Here is an 18,117-nt window from a genome sequence, read left to right as displayed (position 1 = left end):
TCACCTGTGGCAACCTCATGGGTGCACTTGTTTCCATACTCTCACTAGTCCCCCCCTCAAGTTCCAGGGCCTCAAACCGGTTTCGCAGAGGCACCTGGGGAGCCGGGGATGGTCGTGATGGAGGATGCCCCTTCCGTCGAGCAGGTACCCGCTTCCACTCCTCCTCCCTTCTCAAGTTACTGCTGGGGGGAAGAGAGGACAGGGGGCCGGCTGCAGTGTTGCCAGCTGGCTGGTTACCCTTTACGACCTGTTTGTGAGGTGGCAGGGGCTGACATGCTCCATTAGGAGCCTCGACTGTGTGCTGAGAACTTGAGGCTGAGAGGGACTGACACCACCAGTCAATCTCCCTCTCACACTCTTTTATAGTCCTCAGCCTCTCCACTTCCTCCTTCAGGTCAACTACGAGGCTGAGCAAGTAGTTCACCTGGTCGCAGTGAACACAATCACTGCCTCCCTCACCCAGCCCTGCAAGGGCCAGGCTCTGGCACTCAGTACAGCCAGAGACCTGCACACCAGCATCTTGGGTTGGGGGCTCAGTCTGAGTTTCCTCAGACATTTTGGCAGCAGCCTTCCTATAAGGCATGTGCAGGACGTCAGTCTGGGTCTCTGCAGTCTTCTTGGTTGCTGCCTCCCGTTTCTGTGAGATCGGGACCCTTGTCTTGGCCTCCTCAGTGTTTCTGGCAGCAGCCTTTCGCCGGGGAGCACCCATGTTGGAGCAGATACTTACCAGAGCTGAAACAGGAAGTCAAGAGGTGCACGAGCCCCGCCTCTTCCTGACCGTTTCTGGTGGGCAGCGACTAGTCGCTGCCCTCCTTGTGCCCGTTTAAATCTCCCTCCGTAGGCAGGGAACGCCCACACGCTGCGTCAGCGGCTGCGTCAGCTGCTCCCTGAGAGCTGCCGGCTTCTCCTCTACCCGGGGGTTCCCTGCTTGAAGGAACCGCCCGAGATCCCCCTTGACCACGCAGTCAGCCGCTGCTGATCGGTCCGGGACGGCTCCGAGTCAGGCGACTTCGGCGATCAGAAAGGATTCTGCCGAGCAATGTGCCCGTTTAAATCTCCCTCCGTAGGCAGGGAACGCCCACACGCTGCGTCAGCGGCTGCGTCAGCTGCTCCCTGAGAGCTGCCGGCTTCTCCTCTACCCGGGGGTTCCCTGCTTGAAGGAACCGCCCGAGATCCCCCTTGACCACGCGGTCAGCCGCTGCTGATCGGTCCGGGACGGCTCCGAGTCAGGCGACTTCGGCGATCAGAAAGGATTCTGCCGAGCAATGTGCCCGTTTAAATCTCCCTCCGTAGGCAGGGAACGCCCACACGCTGCGTCAGCGGCTGCGTCAGCTGCTCCCTGAGAGCTGCCGGCTTCTCCTCTACCCGGGGGTTCCCTGCTTGAAGGAACCGCCCGAGATCCCCCTTGACCACGCGGTCAGCCGCTGCTGATCGGTCCGGGACGGCTCCGAGTCAGGCGACTTCGGCGATCAGAAAGGATTCTGCCGAGCAATGTGCCCGTTTAAATCTCCCTCCGTAGGCAGGGAACGCCCACACGCTGCGTCAGCGGCTGCGTCAGCTGCTCCCTGAGAGCTGCCGGCTTCTCCTCTACCCGGGGGTTCCCTGCTTGAAGGAACCGCCCGAGATCCCCCTTGACCACGCGGTCAGCCGCTGCTGATCGGTCCGGGACGGCTCCGAGTCAGGCGACTTCGGCGATCAGAAAGGATTCTGCCGAGCAATGTGCCCGTTTAAATCTCCCTCCGTAGGCAGGGAACGCCCACACGCTGCGTCAGCGGCTGCGTCAGCTGCTCCCTGAGAGCTGCCGGCTTCTCCTCTACCCGGGGGTTCCCTGCTTGAAGGAACCGCCCGAGATCCCCCTTGACCACGCGGTCAGCCGCTGCTGATCGGTCCGGGACGGCTCCGAGTCAGGCGACTTCGGCGATCAGAAAGGATTCTGCCGAGCAATGTGCCCGTTTAAATCTCCCTCCGTAGGCAGGGAACGCCCACACGCTGCGTCAGCGGCTGCGTCAGCTGCTCCCTGAGAGCTGCCGGCTTCTCCTCTACCCGGGGGTTCCCTGCTTGAAGGAACCGCCCGAGATCCCCCTTGACCACGCGGTCAGCCGCTGCTGATCGGTCCGGGACGGCTCCGAGTCAGGCGACTTCGGCGATCAGAAATGTTGTCTTATCGTAAGGAAGAGCAAGAAAGATTACAAGGGGAACTATGGACCTCTCAGTCTCACACCAGTGCTTGATAAAATTATGGAGAAAATGATGGTGGGAGTTATGGAAAAACACCTGAAGTACAATTCTGTGACTGTTCACAGACAACACAGTATTCCGAGGGGATGGTCCTATTTAATTTCAAGTCTTTTTATGACACCTTTATCCATTGAGCTGAACAAGGGAAGGCAGTTGATGTAATCCTTGAGGATTTCAGTAGAGCTTTTGATACTATTTCTCCAGCACCCTTCTGGACAGAAATTCCTGCATACAGCTAGACAGAAAGAGAACATGGTGTTTTGTAATACAAGAAGAATTTTACAGAGCAGCAGCCATGGATTGAGATAAGGAGTTCACAGAGCAGCAGCTGCGGAGAAGGATAAACAGCATGAGAACAAAGGACATCTCTAGGAAAAGAATGAATGGCTCGTGGCTTTGAAGGGGGGTTATAGGGTTGTTATTGCAGTAGCTTTCCTCCAATTAGCGTGTGTGATTTTTGGACGCCCTTGTCTGTCTCCTATAAAAGCATGGCTTTTCGAGCAATAAACTGATGCAGCTTTATGTAACCATATTGGTGTTTGTCTGCTTGTCCCAGCACGCTGACATTTTGCCTTTCAGGTTCACCAGCAGTGGTGGGTGAGCAGTTGGCCAGCAGTTCTGTCCCAAAGAATTATAGTCAGTGGGTTCCATTGGGCTGGTAGATGGTCACTGTCAGAGTTCCCCAGGGCTCCACTTTAGGGCCACTTTCCTTTCATGTTTATGCAGATGACTTGAATGCAGGACTAGAAGTAGTTCTTAGCAAGTTTGAGGATGATACCAGATGAGGAGGTGCTGTTGCCTCCACTGAGGGTGGAGAGGACTTGCAGAGAGATGTGGACAAGTCAGAGAAGTGGGTACCAGTTGGTACTAATCACCAAATGCCTAAAATATAACAAGTGCCTGATTGTGTATCTGGGTATGGGCAACACTCGACATACACACTGGACTGGATATGGGACACATAAGAGAGGTCTGACTGAAAAGGGTTGGGGGTCCTGCACAACATCAAATTGAATGTGATTCAGCAGTGTGCCCAGGCAGCCAGGAAGGCCAACAGTCCCCTGGAGTGCATAAAGCAATTTATTGCCAGCTGGGTGAGGGAAAAGGTTGACCCTCTTTGCTCTGTATTGCTACAGCCTCACCTGGAGCACTGGGTGCACTTCTGGTCACCGCAGAACATAAAGGACATAAAACTATGGGAGAGTGTGCACTGGAGGGCACTGGAACTGAGAGATCTGAAGTTCAGAGTTTCACTGGGACTGACTGCTTGTTCAGACGGGGCCCTTCTCACATCCTACATCCTGCGATGAGACACAGGGCACATGTGGGACATGAACTTGACAGTATCCTTGCACCACATGCAGAGCCTGGGATCTTGCATTCCCATGTCATTCATTTAACATCATATAGACTTCCAACTCACTGCCCCAGGAAGTGCCTTGAGCCAACATGAGAGACAGGATCTCCCTACTTCTGGTCTTGCAATCAGGGCTTGACCTGTCTGCTTTGTAAGGCAAAGGAGAGGTTTCTTAGCATGCCAGTGCCTTTCCCTGCCTGTTTCCATGTCTTCCAATTATCTTCTCTAACTAGTGCCTTGGGAAGCTTACTTGGTAATGGCCCTCAGTGGGCCCATTAGTACTCCAAGAAACTTCACCATTAGTTCTGACTTTGTCTTCTTGAGCACTTTGTGCAAACTTCTCTCTGCACTGGTGGTTGATGGACTCAGCAGCAAATGTGCCCTGGGACCATTCTAACCTAAAGAGCATCTTGTGCCTTGTGCCTTCCTGTTATCTATTTCAGGTTATCAGAACTTATTCAGCAAAATGGAGAGATATCTGGAGAGAGCTTAAAGTGAAAGAATCCAGCAGACATTTACTGTTTATTTGTTTATAGTTTTGTTTAAATAAGGTATGAATGCAGCACTGTAAAACTACTTGTGAACATCTGAGCTGAACCAGAGGAATCCCAGCTCCTTTGTTTCTGTGGGGAGCTGCATCCCATTTCAGCCCCAGGATTTCTAACTGGGGATGAGTTACCTGCACTGTCTTCTCTGGATCACTGCCCTGCACAGGGGAAGTCCAACCTTCCTTATCCTTGTCTGGCTGCAATTTTTGATTCATCAAACACTCTCTAGTAGGATTCATCTCATGTTAAAAATTTACTGGTGGATAATGGAGCAGGTTTCAAAGAACAGTTATGATACTGCTGCCTTTCAGGAGCTGATGACCATGATGACACAGGGACATCTAAGGGGAGATGAGTGGGAAGGATAAAAATGACATCATCTGCTGCTCAGCTGGGCCACGCTCCTGGGACACAGGGAGCTCAAAAAAGTAGATGGTGCTGTAGAGAGACAGCTGTGCCCAGGAGCAGCTCTTGTGCACAGCACAGCCTGCAGGTGACAGAAACAGAAGAGAGAATATGGAGAGAGCTTACAGCATGTGTGCGGTGTGAGTGGGCTGTGAGATCACTGCAGGAATATTGCTCACAGACCATGACACAGTAAGACCCTTGCAGTAGGTAATGCAGCTGCTATTCATAGAGGGTTAACTAAACCTGGGACATCCCATAGAAGACATGGCTGCAAGCAGTGCATGTTTCTTTACTGTGGAAAAAGACTTCGGCTCCAGCTGAGAGCACAGCCCTGAGGGCTGCCTGTCCCAGCACGGCTGCAGGCTGTGTTGCTGGGGCTGCAGGCGGGTGCCCAGGGTTGTCCTGCAGAGCAGGGTCCCTGCTGTGCCCCAGGGGCTGTGTGCCGGGTATGGGACTCTGCCGCCTGCCAGGCTCAGCACTCAGCCTGCCCGGGGAGCTGCCCAGGGCGCTGCGGGGAGACGTGTGGAAGGTAGGAACCCCCTGGCAGGGCTTGTGCTGCCACAGCTGCTGCCTGAGGCAGGGGATCACAGCTCCACTGCACAACAGTATGTTTATGAGGTTGCTTTGCCAGAGGAGAGCCAAGGCAGGGGGTTTCAATTTCCTGTTCTGGGGGAACACAGAAAGGATTGGAGGCAGAAATGTAAAAGGGGCTGTCACAGCTCTGAGAATTTTTCTTCACTCAATTGCTTGTTTTGAGAACAGTCACACATGATGTGCTCTCAGTCTTCCATTTCCTGAAGGATGGAACCAATTGAAAATATACTCATTTTCAGTAGAAATGAATAATTCACTTAACCTGCAAACAGGCAGTTTTTTAGAATTCACACTGAATGGCACAGAGGCTGTTTTTGGGGCTCTAAGAGCAGTTGGGTTAAAGATATGAGACATGAAACACATGAAAATATCCAGGGAGGCGGAATAAGAAAAGAAGAGGAAGGTTAGAGCTCCATATGCTGCTTCTGCTTAAGGAATGCTGAAATACATGAAATTAAATGCAAGTAATGGTGCTAAATGTACACTGTTGTAGGAGAATGAAAATATTTTGTATTATAGTAGGAGGAGTGTGTCTGAGAATGGTCTGGACTTGTCATTATCTTCTGCACTCTGAACAGGACTCCAAGACCAGGAACAACAGCAGATGTCCAACAGCAGCTCCATCAGCGAGTTCCTCCTGCTGCCGTTGGCAGACACGCGGCAGCTGCAGCTCCTGCACTTCTGGCTCTTCCTGGGCATCTACCTGGCTGCCCTCCTGGGCAACTGCCTCATCAGCACAGCCGTAGCCTGCGACCGCCGCCTGCACACCCCCATGTACTTCTTCCTCCTCAACCTGGCCCTCCTCGACCTTGGCTGCATCTCCACCACTCTCCCCAAAGCCATGGCCAACGCCCTCTGGGACACCAGGGCCATCTCCTACACAGGATGTGCTGCACAGCTCTTTATCTTTCTCTTCTTCATCTCAGCAGAGTATTCCCTTCTCACCATCATGTCCTATGACCGCTACGTTGCCATCTGCAAGCCCCTGCACTATGGGACCTTGATGGACAGCAGAGCTTGTGCCACCATGGCACCAGCTGCCTGGGGCACTGGGGTTCTCAATTCCCTTCTGCACACTGCCAGTACGTTTTCACTGCCTCTCTGCCAAGGCAATGTTGTGAACCTGTTTTTCTGTGAAATCCCCCAGATCCTCAAGCTCTCCTGCTCGGCCTCCTACCTCAGGGAAATTGTGCTTCTCATTTTTAGTGTCAGTTTAGCCTTTGGGTGTTTTGCTTTCATAGTTGTGTCCTATGTGCAGATCTTCATGGCTGTTCTGAGGATGCCCTCTGAGCAGGGACGGCACAAAGCCTTCTCCACGTGCCTCCCTCACCTGGCTGTGGTCTCCCTCTTTCTCAGCACTGGCATTTTTGCCAACCTGAAGCCCCCATCCATTTCCTTCCCACTCCTGGATCTGACAGTGGCACTTTTGTATGCAGTGGTTCCTCCAACACTGAACCCTACTATCTACAGCATGAGGAACAGAGAGATCAAGCACGCTCTCAGGAAGATGTTGCAATATGCACTATTCCAGCTTTGATGAAGTGCACATCTTCCTCACACAACACCCAGTGATGGTTCTTCATGTTTTATTCTTTTTGGGTTTTTTTTATTTTATTTTTTGTAATACTGTAATCTGCAAATAAGTTGCGATTTATTTCACTATTTCTTTCCTACCTAATTTCCATTTTCTTACTCCAGGAGCTCAGGTAAACATGGAACCATATTGCGTGAATAGGTTAAGAGATAAATAAAAAGCTTTAATAATAGACTTTTCCTTAGCTCTTCTCTCTTTTTACCTTGTCTGTCTCATGGGGAGGTACAGCCACAGACAACAGCACAGCGTGCTGTTTTCAATCCTTCTCTATTTACACTGCCTCAGTGCTCTCAAGCCCTCTCATTTGTTCAGGCCTGAAGGTCTTGTGTTTCTCACAACAGTCCTGTTGTCTCTACAGCAGCACTCCGGCACAGCAGTCAGTAGCCAGCAATATGATCAGCTGTGTCATGGAGTTATCTAGATCAGTCTGTAACCATGACAGGGGGGGCAGTAGACCTGTGGTCCACCTGGGCCCAAACAAATGGAATGGGGTAGGGAGATGGGAGCTGGGCTCAAGGAAACAATCATAGCAGCGGCAACGACCTAAGGAGGAAAACTTTTTTTACTAACTGTGATACGTGGAATACCAATAGGAAAAATCACAAAACCATGACATTCCACCCTTAATTGTACATCACTATATCATGCTTAGAAAACATTTCTATACAGAAAGAAAGAATAATTAAAATGCACAACACACTTGTCTGTATACATATATATACATGGAATTACTGTCTGCACTCCCCCAACATCACATTCCCTTGTGGTACACATTGAACATCCCCATTTTCTGCATCACCCACCAAGTGCACCCTGGGTAAAAATGGTTCTAAGGAGAGCTTTGCCCTTTCCAGAGTCTGGAAGGACGCGAACAGCTTTTCCCAACATGTTCTTTGCATGCACTGCAGGGACCTTACCTCCCTCAACAGTATGTAGGGAGCTGGATTGGGTAGCACCATCTCTACTGACCGATCCACTTGTGTTAACTAGCCACATTCTTAATTCTTAAATATTCAGCCTCCCTTTGCTTTCAATATGTTTTTTTAACAACCCGTTGTAGCATTCAATCTTACCAGAGGCTAGTGCGTGATAGGGTACATGATAAATCCACTCAATGCCATGTTCTCTGGCCAAGGTATCCAGAAATGAATTTTTGAAATGAGTCTCATTATCAAACTGAATTCTTTCTGGGGTTGCCATGTCACCACAGGATTTGCCTCTCTAGACCCAGGATGGTGTTTTGGATGGTAGCATGGGGTACTGTGTACGTTTCGAGCCACCCAGTGGTTGCCTCCACTGTGGTAAGCACATAACACTTACCATTGTGAGATCGTGGCAAGGTGATATAATCAACCTGCCATACCTCCCCATATCTAAACTTCTGCCATCTCCCTTCCCCCCAGAGAGGTTTCATCCTCTTGGCTTGTTTAATTATGGCACATGATTCACAGTCATGAATAATCAGTGCAATAGCGTCCATAGTTAAGTCCACCCCTCGGTCTCTGCCCCACTTATATGTCGCTTCTCTTCCTTGATGGCCCGAGGTCTCATGGGTCTCATCGAGCTAGAAATAGCTCTCCCATGTTCTGCCAGTCCAAGTCTATTTGAGCCACCTCAGTTCTGGCGTATCAATCTACCTGATTGTTATTCTGCTGTTCTTCAGTAGCCTGACACTTGGGTACATGGGCATCTATATGATGCACATTTATAACCATATTCTTTGTTCGGGCAGCAATGTCCTTCCATAATTCAGTAGCCCAAATATGTTTACCCCTCCGCTGCCAGTTATTTTGTTCCCACTGCTGTAACCACCCCCATAACACATTTGCGAACATACATGAAATAGTATAAATATCAAGCATTGGCCACCTCTCCTATACAGCAACATCTAAGGCCAGCTGGACAGTCTTTACCTCTGCAAACTGACTTGATCCTCCCTTACCTTCAGTGGCTTCTGCAACCTGTCATGTGGAGCTCAATACAACAGCTTTCCATTTGCAAATCTTCCCTACAATATGACATGATCCATCGGTGAACAGGGCATATTTCTTTTCATTTTCTAGTAGTTCATTGTATGGTGGGGCCTCTTTAGCACATGACACCTCTTCTGCTGGTGATGTGCTTAATTTTTTGCCTTCAGGTCACTCCATGATCATCTCTAAGATTCCTGGATGACTGAGGTTCTCTATCCACGCTCGTTGTGTAATCAGAACAATCCACTTGTTCCGAATGGCATCAGTAGCATGATGGGTGAAGGGAACCTTTCCTTTGGACATCCAGTTCAGCTCCGGCAGTCCAGGTGCCAAAAGGAGCTGCATCTCAGTACCGACTATTTCAGAAGCAGCCCAAACCCCCTCATAGGCAGCTAAGATCTCCTTCTCAGTTGGAGTGTTGCCCTCCTTGGATCCCATGTACGCTCAGCTCCAAAATCCCAGGGGTCAGCCTCAGGTCTCACCTGGGGCTCTTTGCCACAAACTCCAAGTGGGGCCTTTCTCTCCAGCAGCAGTATAGAGGATGTTCTTTACATCCCGTCCAGTCCATACTCGCCCCAGGGCTACAGCACGGGCTATCTCTTGTTTAATCCGCTCAAAAGCCTGCTGCTGCTCAGGGCCCCATGCAAAATCATTCTTCTTCTGCGTCACCTGATAAAGGGCCTTACAATGAGGCTGTAGTTTGGAATGTGTATCCTCCAAAAGCCCACTGCACCCAGGAAAGACTGTGTCTCTCTCTTGCTAGTCAGTGGAGACATGGCAGTGATTTTGTCGATCACATCTGTTGGGATGTTACAACGTCCATCCTGCCACTTTATACCTAAGAACTGAATTTCCTGGGCAGGCCCCTTCACTTTGCTTCGCTTAACAGCAAAAACGGCTTGTAGAAGAATCCGGATTATCTGCTCTCCTTTTGTGAAAACCTCCTCTGCTGTATCGCCCCACACAACAATGTCATCAATGTACTGCAGGTGTTCAGGAGCACCACCCTGTTCCAGTACAGTTTGGACCAACCCATGGCAAATGGTTGGGCTGTGTTTCCACCCCTGGGGCAAACGGTTCCAAGTATACTGAATGCCCCTCCAGGTGAAGGCAAACTCAAGTATACTGAATGCCCCTCCAGGTGAAGGCAAACTGTGGCTTACATTCTGCAGCCAAAGGAATAGAGAAGAAGGCATTGGCAATGTCAATGGTGGCATACCATTTGGCTGCTTTTGACTGCAGCTCGTACTGGAGTTCCAACATGTCCAGCACAGCAGCGCTCAATGGGGGTGTGACCTCATTCATACCATGGTAGTCTACTGTCAGCCTCCATTCTCCACTGGCTTTACGCACTGGCCATATGGGACTGTTAAAAGGTGAGTGAGTTTTACTGATCACTCCCTGATTCTCCAACTGGCGAATCAAATCATGAATGGGGAGCAAGGAATCCCTGTTGGTGCGATACTGCCGTCTGTGCACTGTCTTTGTAGCAACTGGTACATGCTTTTCTTTTACTCGTAGCAGCCCCACAAGAGACGGGTCCTCTGACAGGCCAGACAAAACAGACAGCTGCTTAATGTTGTTCATATCTACAGCAGCTATTGCAAAGGCCCCTTAGGATCCTTGAAATGACCCTTTCTGAGCTAATCAATACCAAGTATGATTAGAGCCTCCAGGCCAGTCACAATAGGATGTTTTTGCCAGTCTTTGCCAGTGAGGCTTATTTCAGCCTCCAACACAGTCAATTCTTGAGAGCCCCCAGTCACTCCAGAAATATGGATTGATTCTGTCCCTTCATGACTGGAGGGCATTAGGGTGCACTGTGCACCGGTATCCACCAGCGCCTTATATTCCTGTGGTTCTGATGTGCCAGGGCATCGAATCCACACAGTCCATTAAACTGTATTATCCCTTTCCCTCCCCTGACTGTGGGCAGGGCCCCTCTATTGGTTACCTGTGATGACTGGAGCAGCCCTACTGGTGGTTGGTCTGTTTTGTAGTTCCCTCACACATGCTCGCAGTACAGGAGTGGGCTGATCATGTCACTTCCTCATGTCTTCTCTGTGGTCACATAGGTAACACCACAAGAAAACACCTGGTGCATTCTTAATGTTGTTCCTTGCTTGAGCTGGAAAGCACATGTGTCTAATAGCTGAGATTTCTGATGATATAGTCGAGGAGGAGAGTTCATCACCTTTAATAAACTGGACTATTTTGTTCAGCTCCTTCATTAGAACTGGTGACCCGTACGGTGATTGACCTTCATCAGTTGTTTCTGATACTACTACGGGATCATCATGATTAATGCACTGAGACACTCGCTCTTCATCTTGATTCAGTTTGTTTGTTACTTCTGAGATGGCTGAAATGGAGCCGTGAGTTGGAGGTAACTGCTGTTCAAAGTTTTGCAGTGTAAGAACCAATTAGAAAACTAGGGGTCTTCCATCTTTTTCCATGTTCCTTTGAAATGTTGCTGCTAAAGTAATGGTGTAACTTTCTGGTGATGTTTTGGTGAGTTTCTGCCATATGTCGTCTTCACTCTCTCAGGATCATGTTCTTGGCGAAGGTAGCTAAGATGAAAATCAGGGTTATGCAACATTTCCACCACTGCTATTTCCCTCAAGTACTGGATGCCTTTTTCAATTGTATCCCACTTTTTCATCAGAGGCTTCAGATTGTCTTTGAAGGGAAGCTTTGCCCTCACAGCCACTAACATTCGCTCCCAGATGGTGGCAGCATCATCCATACATCTGTTCATCCCTCTGTCAATAGTTGGGTCTCTGGAAATGCCTCCTAGTTGACGAGCTTTGTTACCATCTAGAAACAAGCTACCGGCCCCACTGCCCCAACAGTGAAGCAATCCGGTAACAAGAGATTCATTCTGGCACCATGTGAACTCCTTTCTTATGCCTTGGATATCAGACATCTTCAGGGGTCAACAAACAGAGACTTCTAGAGTCTCTGTTTCAGAGACTGTCAGCCTACATTCCCCACTGGCTTTATGCACTGAGACAGTTATGTTCAGAGACAAACTAGAGATTTCCACCTCATCACTCTCTTCTTCGTGCCTCCTAACTTTTCCTTTTACCTTTCGCAGTGCTGATCCAGACCCATCACCTGTATCTTCTGCTGCCTCCTCCTCCACTTCTTTTTTCCGTTCTAGACGTGAGGACACCCATTTCCATTTCTTGCCTTCCACAGAGGTAACTGATATTGTTGCTGGAGCCTCCTGTGACTGATCAGAATTGACTTGGGGATTTCCCTTTTTGGCTTGAACCTCAGCTTGGAAACTCTCTCTTTCCAGAATAGTGTTATATAGAGCACAGTAAGCACAAGCCAAGCCCCAAATAAGTCATACTCCCTTAGACCTATCTAGGCTACACCATCCCTGACTCAAATACTGGCTTAGTTTCTCGGGATCATACAGGTGTTCTAGAGTGAAATCCCATGATATTGCGGGACCCAACATGTTGGCAAACATGTGAACCTGAAAGGCAAAATGTCAGCGTGCTGGGACAAACAGACAAACACCAATATAGTTACATATAGCTGTGTCAATTTATTGCCCGAAAAGCCATGATTTTAAAGGAGACAGACAAGGGTGTCCAAAAATCACACACGCTAATTGGAGGAAAGCTACTGCAATAACAACCCTATAACCCCCCTTCAAAGCCACGAGCCATTCATTCTTCTCCTAGAGATGTCCTTTGTTCTCATGCTGTTTATCCTGCTCCGCAGCTGCTGCTCTGTGAACTCCTTATCTCAACCCATGGCTGCTGCTCTGTAAATTTCTTCTTGAATTACAACAGAATAGCAGTTCCCTAAGGTCTTCAGCATACCCCCAGCCAGCTGGTAAATGCAGCCGAAGACCTTCAAGAAAGCCGTGTCCTGGTAGTGTCAGTGCTTGACAAAAAAATTTGAGTCCCACAATGGGTCTCTAACCTGTGTGACACCTTCTGAACACCAGTACCACGGTGCAGATGCAAAGCCCAGCCAGGCTAAATCAAAACATGCTTCTGGAAGGTATGCTTTCTGAAGTCTTTACACTAATGAGAGGACCACAAACATTCACTCAGTGAGCTTGCAATCTCTTTGCCTTTGCAGGCCTATGGTCTTGTTTGTCTCACAGAGACATGGTGGGATGGTTCCCTCCTCTGAACTGAAGTGTAGCAGGCACAGATTCTTTATGACGGATAGGCAAGGAAGGTGAGGAAAGGCTGCTGCCCTCTGTGAGTGTGCACTGAGCTCTGCCTGGGGATGGCAGAGGAGCCAGCTGAGAACTGATGGAAAGGGCTCAGAGAGGAGAGCGGCAGATTCTGTCCCTTGCTTCCTGATCAGGAGAACAAGAGGAGGAGGACAAGCAGGTATCTGAGTTACAGCTGGGATGGAATTGTTTTCTTCAGACTGTCTGCTCTGGTGCAGTGTTTTGGTTCTGCAAGAAAAAAACTGATAACACTGTGGTGTTTACAGCTGCTGCTAAGCAGTGTTGTAGAGAGCTAAGGCCATGGTCAATGGAGGGTACATAGAGCTGGGAGGGAATGGAGTGCAGACGGCTGACTGGAAGTGGTCAAAGGGACATTCCGTGCAAACTGACAGCAAGCAGGAGTACTGAAAGGATGGGAGTTCATCTCACTCTCTTCTGCTGCCCAGAGACCAGCTTGGAATCTTTCTGGTGGTGCTGAGCAAGTGCTTGTGCATCAGCTGTTATATACCATCCCATATATCTGGATATATAGTGATAACTATTACACGTCTCCTTTCATCACGCTTAGTAAATAGCATCATTTCATGAGTTGTACTTTTTTTTTTTTTTTTCCCCCAGTTCCCTTTCCCATCCCACTGGGTTTGGGGCAGTGCACAAAGCACTGTTTGCTGCTCCATCCACCATCATATTTTTGGTGCCCGATGTGAAGCTCCAGGACTTGACATAACAGTACATCTATGCAGAGCGAGATAACGCAGAGCTTTGTGGGAGCTGTAGAATTGCTGGCCATGATGCTGTTTGTTTCCCTATTTGTGGAGCTCATTCAGCCTTGCACAGGCATTACACAGGCATTGCACAGCTCGTTCCTTGCAGCTTCTTTTCCCTGCTTCAGTGTTTGCCAACTCTTGGGGCTGGATTAGGATATTTATTTTGCTATGTTGTTTGACTTTGGTTTATATCATGATAAAATTGGCAGCTGAGAAGATGAAGTTTTGCACACATTCATCTCTGAGGTCATCTTTGAGTTACGGAAGTAACACTGTCGATAAGGTTAGTAATTAGACCCTTTACTATGAGTCCTCAGGGAGTCTGGCTATGGAGGAGAGAAGGGAGGACACTTTCCAGCAGTCCCCCTGACTCGCTCTCACTTCTTTATGTCCTGGAGATCGAGAGCTAGTTCCAATAGCTCCTGAGGATTTTGACAGTGCCAGCAAGGAGATCAGCTGTGAAACAGTCGTTCATATTGCCAGCAACTGATTGCAGCCCCGGAGTGCTGCTCCTGTTGTAGAGACAACAGGACTGTCATGAGACCCACCAGACCTTCAGGCCTGAACAAATGAGAGGACATGAGACCAATGTAGCAGTGTAACGAGAGCAGGAATGAAAAGAGCAGGTTGTGCTGTTGTCCGTGGCTGTACCTCCCCCAGGTCCAGACAAAGTAGGAAGAGAGAAGAGCTAAGGAGAAGTCTGTTTTGAAAGCATTTTAGGTATATTTTAACCTATTCAGGGAATCTGGATCCATGTTTACATGAGCTCTTAAATTGAGAAAATGGAAATTAGGTAGGAAAGAAGTGAAATAAATTTTTATTTATATGTTCAGTAGCAGATTTCTGGGGGTTGCCATATTACACACAATCAAAGAATCTAAAACACATAAAACATAAAGAACCATCTCTGGGAATCCTGTGAGGTAAACATGCATTTCATCAAAGCTGGAATAGTGCTTATTGCAACACCTTCCTGAGAGCGTGCTTGATCTCCCTGTTCCTCATGCTGTAGATAACAGGGTTCAGTGCTGGAGGAACCACTGCGTACAGAAGTGCCACTGTCAGATCCAGGAGTGGGGAGGAAATGTATGGGGGCTTCAGGTTGGCAAAAAAGGCAGTGCTGACAAACAGGGAGACCACGGCCAGGTGAGGGAGACACGTGGAGAAGGCTTTGTGCCGTCCCTGCTCAGAGGGCATCCTCAGCACAGCCAGGAAGATCTGCACATACGACACAACGATGAAAACAAAACACCCAAAGGCTAAACTGGAACCAAAAAAGAGAAGCACAATTTCCCTGAGATTTGATTCTGAGCAGGAGAGCTTGAGGATCTGGGGGATTTCACAGAAAAACAGGTTCACAACATTGCCTTGGCAGAGAGGCAGTGAAAATGTACTGGCAGTGTGCAGAAGGGAACAGAAAACCCCAGCGCCCCAGGCAGCTGCTGCCATGGTGGCACAAGCTCTGCTGTCCATCAAGGTCCCATAGTGCAGGGGCTTGCAGATGGCAACGTAGCGGTCATAGGACATGATGGTGAGAAGGGACAACTCTGCTGACATGAAGAGGAGAAGGAAAAAGAGCTGTGCAGCACATCCTGTGTAGGAGATGGCCCTGGTGTCCCAGAGTGCATTGGCCATGGCTTTGGGGAGAGTGGTGGAGATGCAGCCAAGGTCGAGGAGGGCCAGGTTGAGGAGGAAGAAGTACATGGGGGTGTGCAGGCGGCGGTCGCAGGCTACGGCTGTGCTGATGAGGCCGTTGCCCAGGAGGGCAGCCAGGTAGATGCCCAGGAAGAGCCAGAAGTGCAGGAGCTGCAGCTGCCGCGTGTCTGCCAACGGCAGCAGGAGGAACTCGCTGATGGAGCTGCTGTTAGACATCTGCTTTTGTTCCTTGCCTTCGAGTCCTGCTCAGAGTGCAGAAGATAATGACAAGTCATGACCATTCTCAGAGACACTCCTCCTACTATACTTTGAAAAGTTTTCATTCTCCTATGACAATATTCATTTAGCAACACTAATTGAATTTAACTTCTTTAAGTTCATCATTCTATAAGCAGAAGAAGCACATGGAGCTTTAACCTTCCTTTCATCTACTAATTTTATTCAATTTCCCTGGACTTTTTTATCTGTTTTGTGTGTCATATCTTTACACTCACTGCTGTTAAAATCTTCAGTCCCAGCCTTTGTGCCCTTCACTTTCTGTTCAGGAAAACATGCCTATTTGCAATATAAGTGCATTATTTTGTCAACAAAATTGATAATTTCAAATAGTTCAACGCTTGGAAAGGTTCATTTTTGTGAAAGGAGAGGCTGAAAACAGTTCACGTGTGAGACTGCACATAACAAGCAATTGACTGAAGAAGAACTGGGAGTCTCAGAGCTGTGTTGAAATTTGACAGACTCTTAGATTTCTGCCACCAATCCTTTCACCTTCCGTCCAAACAAGAAATAGAAAATTGCTACCTTGGGTCTCCCCTTGCAAAGTACCCTCAGAAACATTCTGTTGTGCAGTGGAGCTGTGATCCCCCTGCCCCAGGTATCAGCTTTGGCAGCACAAGCCCTGCTGGGGGCTCCTTTCCCCCACAAATCTGCCCCGCAGCGCCCTGGGCAGCTCCCCGGGCAGGCTGAGTGCTGAGCCTGGCAGGCGGCAGAGTCCCATACCCGGCACACAGCCCCTGGGGTACAGCAGGGACCCTGCTCTGCAGGACAGCCCTGGGCACCTGCCTTCAACCCCAGCTGCACAGCCTGCAGCCGTGCTGGAACTCACAACCCTCAGGGCTGTGCTCTGACACTGTAGCATGGAAGCCCCCAGCTGGAGCAGAAGGCTTTTAACACAGTAAAGAAACATGCATTGCCAGCAGCCAGATTTGCTATGGGGTGTCCCAGATTGTTAGCCCTCTATGAAAAGCAGCTCACGGTCTGCAGAGAGACTTACCGCGTCGTGGTCTGTGAGCAATGCTCCTGCAGCAAGCTCACAGCCCACGCACATTTCACACATCCTGTAAGCTCTCTCCAATTTCTCTCCTGTCACCTGCAGGCTGTGCTGTGCACAAGAGCTGCTCCTGGGCACAGCTGTCTCTCTGCAGCTCTGCCCACCTTTATGAGCTCCCTGTGTCCCAGGTGCCCGGACAAGAAAGCAGCAGATGATGTCATCTTTATCCTTCCCACTCATCTCCCCTGAGATGTCCCTGTGTCCTCATGGCCAACAGCTCCTGAAAGACAACAGCCTCATGACTGTGCTTTGAAATCCACTCAATTAACCACCACATGTCCAGTGGTCAGTGACTGAGAGGAGACATATAACAAGTACTATCAGAGATCGTTTGATGAATCACAAAGGGCACCCAGACAAGGATGGGGAGGTTTGGACTTTCCCTGTGCAGGACAGTGATACAGCTGAGGCAGTGCAGGAGTCTCATCCCTTGACAGAAATCCTGGAGCTGAAATAGGATTCAGCTTTCCACAGAACCACAGTATCATTGGGATTCCTTTGGTTGTGTTCAGAAGTGCACAAGGAGTTGCCTGCATGTGAGCTCCTGCTCTGAGTCCTCGGTCCTTCAGCTGGGAGACAGTTGCTGACACAGACACTGGGTGATGCCCAAGTGCCTGGGCTGCTCCTGATGTGTGCCAGTGCTTGTAAACCGTGTGGGAAATCCCTGTTCTCTGCTGGATCTCATACTCTCCGGCAATGACAGTCTGGTGGGAACTGTGAAGGTCAAAGAGGCATCAGGCCAAGTGCAAGACGCAAATGGATCTCTATTTATTTATTTTTTCATTTATTTATTTATTTATTTATTTATTTATTTATTTATTTATATTTAGGCCGTAAGCTTAAAAGATGTTCATTAATGTCAGTCAAACTGAGACAAAAAATTGAAAACAGATATCAAAATCTATGAAAATGTGTTAACCCTTCTCAACATGAGAAATTCTCATGAGTCTTGTTTAATTTTAGGTTGTACATATGAATCTCTGGTGTGATATGATGACTTTTTCTTTTTTTTAGTTCTTTTTCTGAAACTATGATGTTTTCCACAACTGTGTTTGCTGGACACAAATGCCTTCAGGTTCAGGGACACAGACAGTGGTGCCAGTGCCAATGCCCTGTTACGAAATCCTGGCGTCGCCATTGCTCTTCCCTGCAGCCTATTTGATGTCCCTCATCCTCCAGATGTCTTCAGCTCTCCTAAATAAATGGCCGTGGTTAAGGGCATGTTTTCAGCAGGCCACTTAGACACACGCTCCTGCCACAGCCTGCCAGATTTCCCCATCCCTTGCTCTTTGTTCAGTCAGATACCTCCCAATTATCTGTCTGATTTCAGATTTTTAGAGGGATGACTCAAATTTGCTCCATCTCGCCGAAGTCTGATGGACTGTGTTGTCAACTCCTTCACTGTGATTCTATCTAGCCCTTCCTATCTTTTCTTTTTCTCTTTCTTT

The sequence above is a fragment of the Coturnix japonica genome, unplaced genomic scaffold (genome assembly GCF_054131305.1).
Source record: "Coturnix japonica strain WE unplaced genomic scaffold, WE-NBRP24 Scf041, whole genome shotgun sequence".
Lineage (NCBI taxonomy): Eukaryota > Metazoa > Chordata > Aves > Galliformes > Phasianidae > Coturnix > Coturnix japonica.
The sequence above is the reverse complement of the archived record's forward strand: the minus strand, read 5'-3'. Positions refer to the sequence as shown.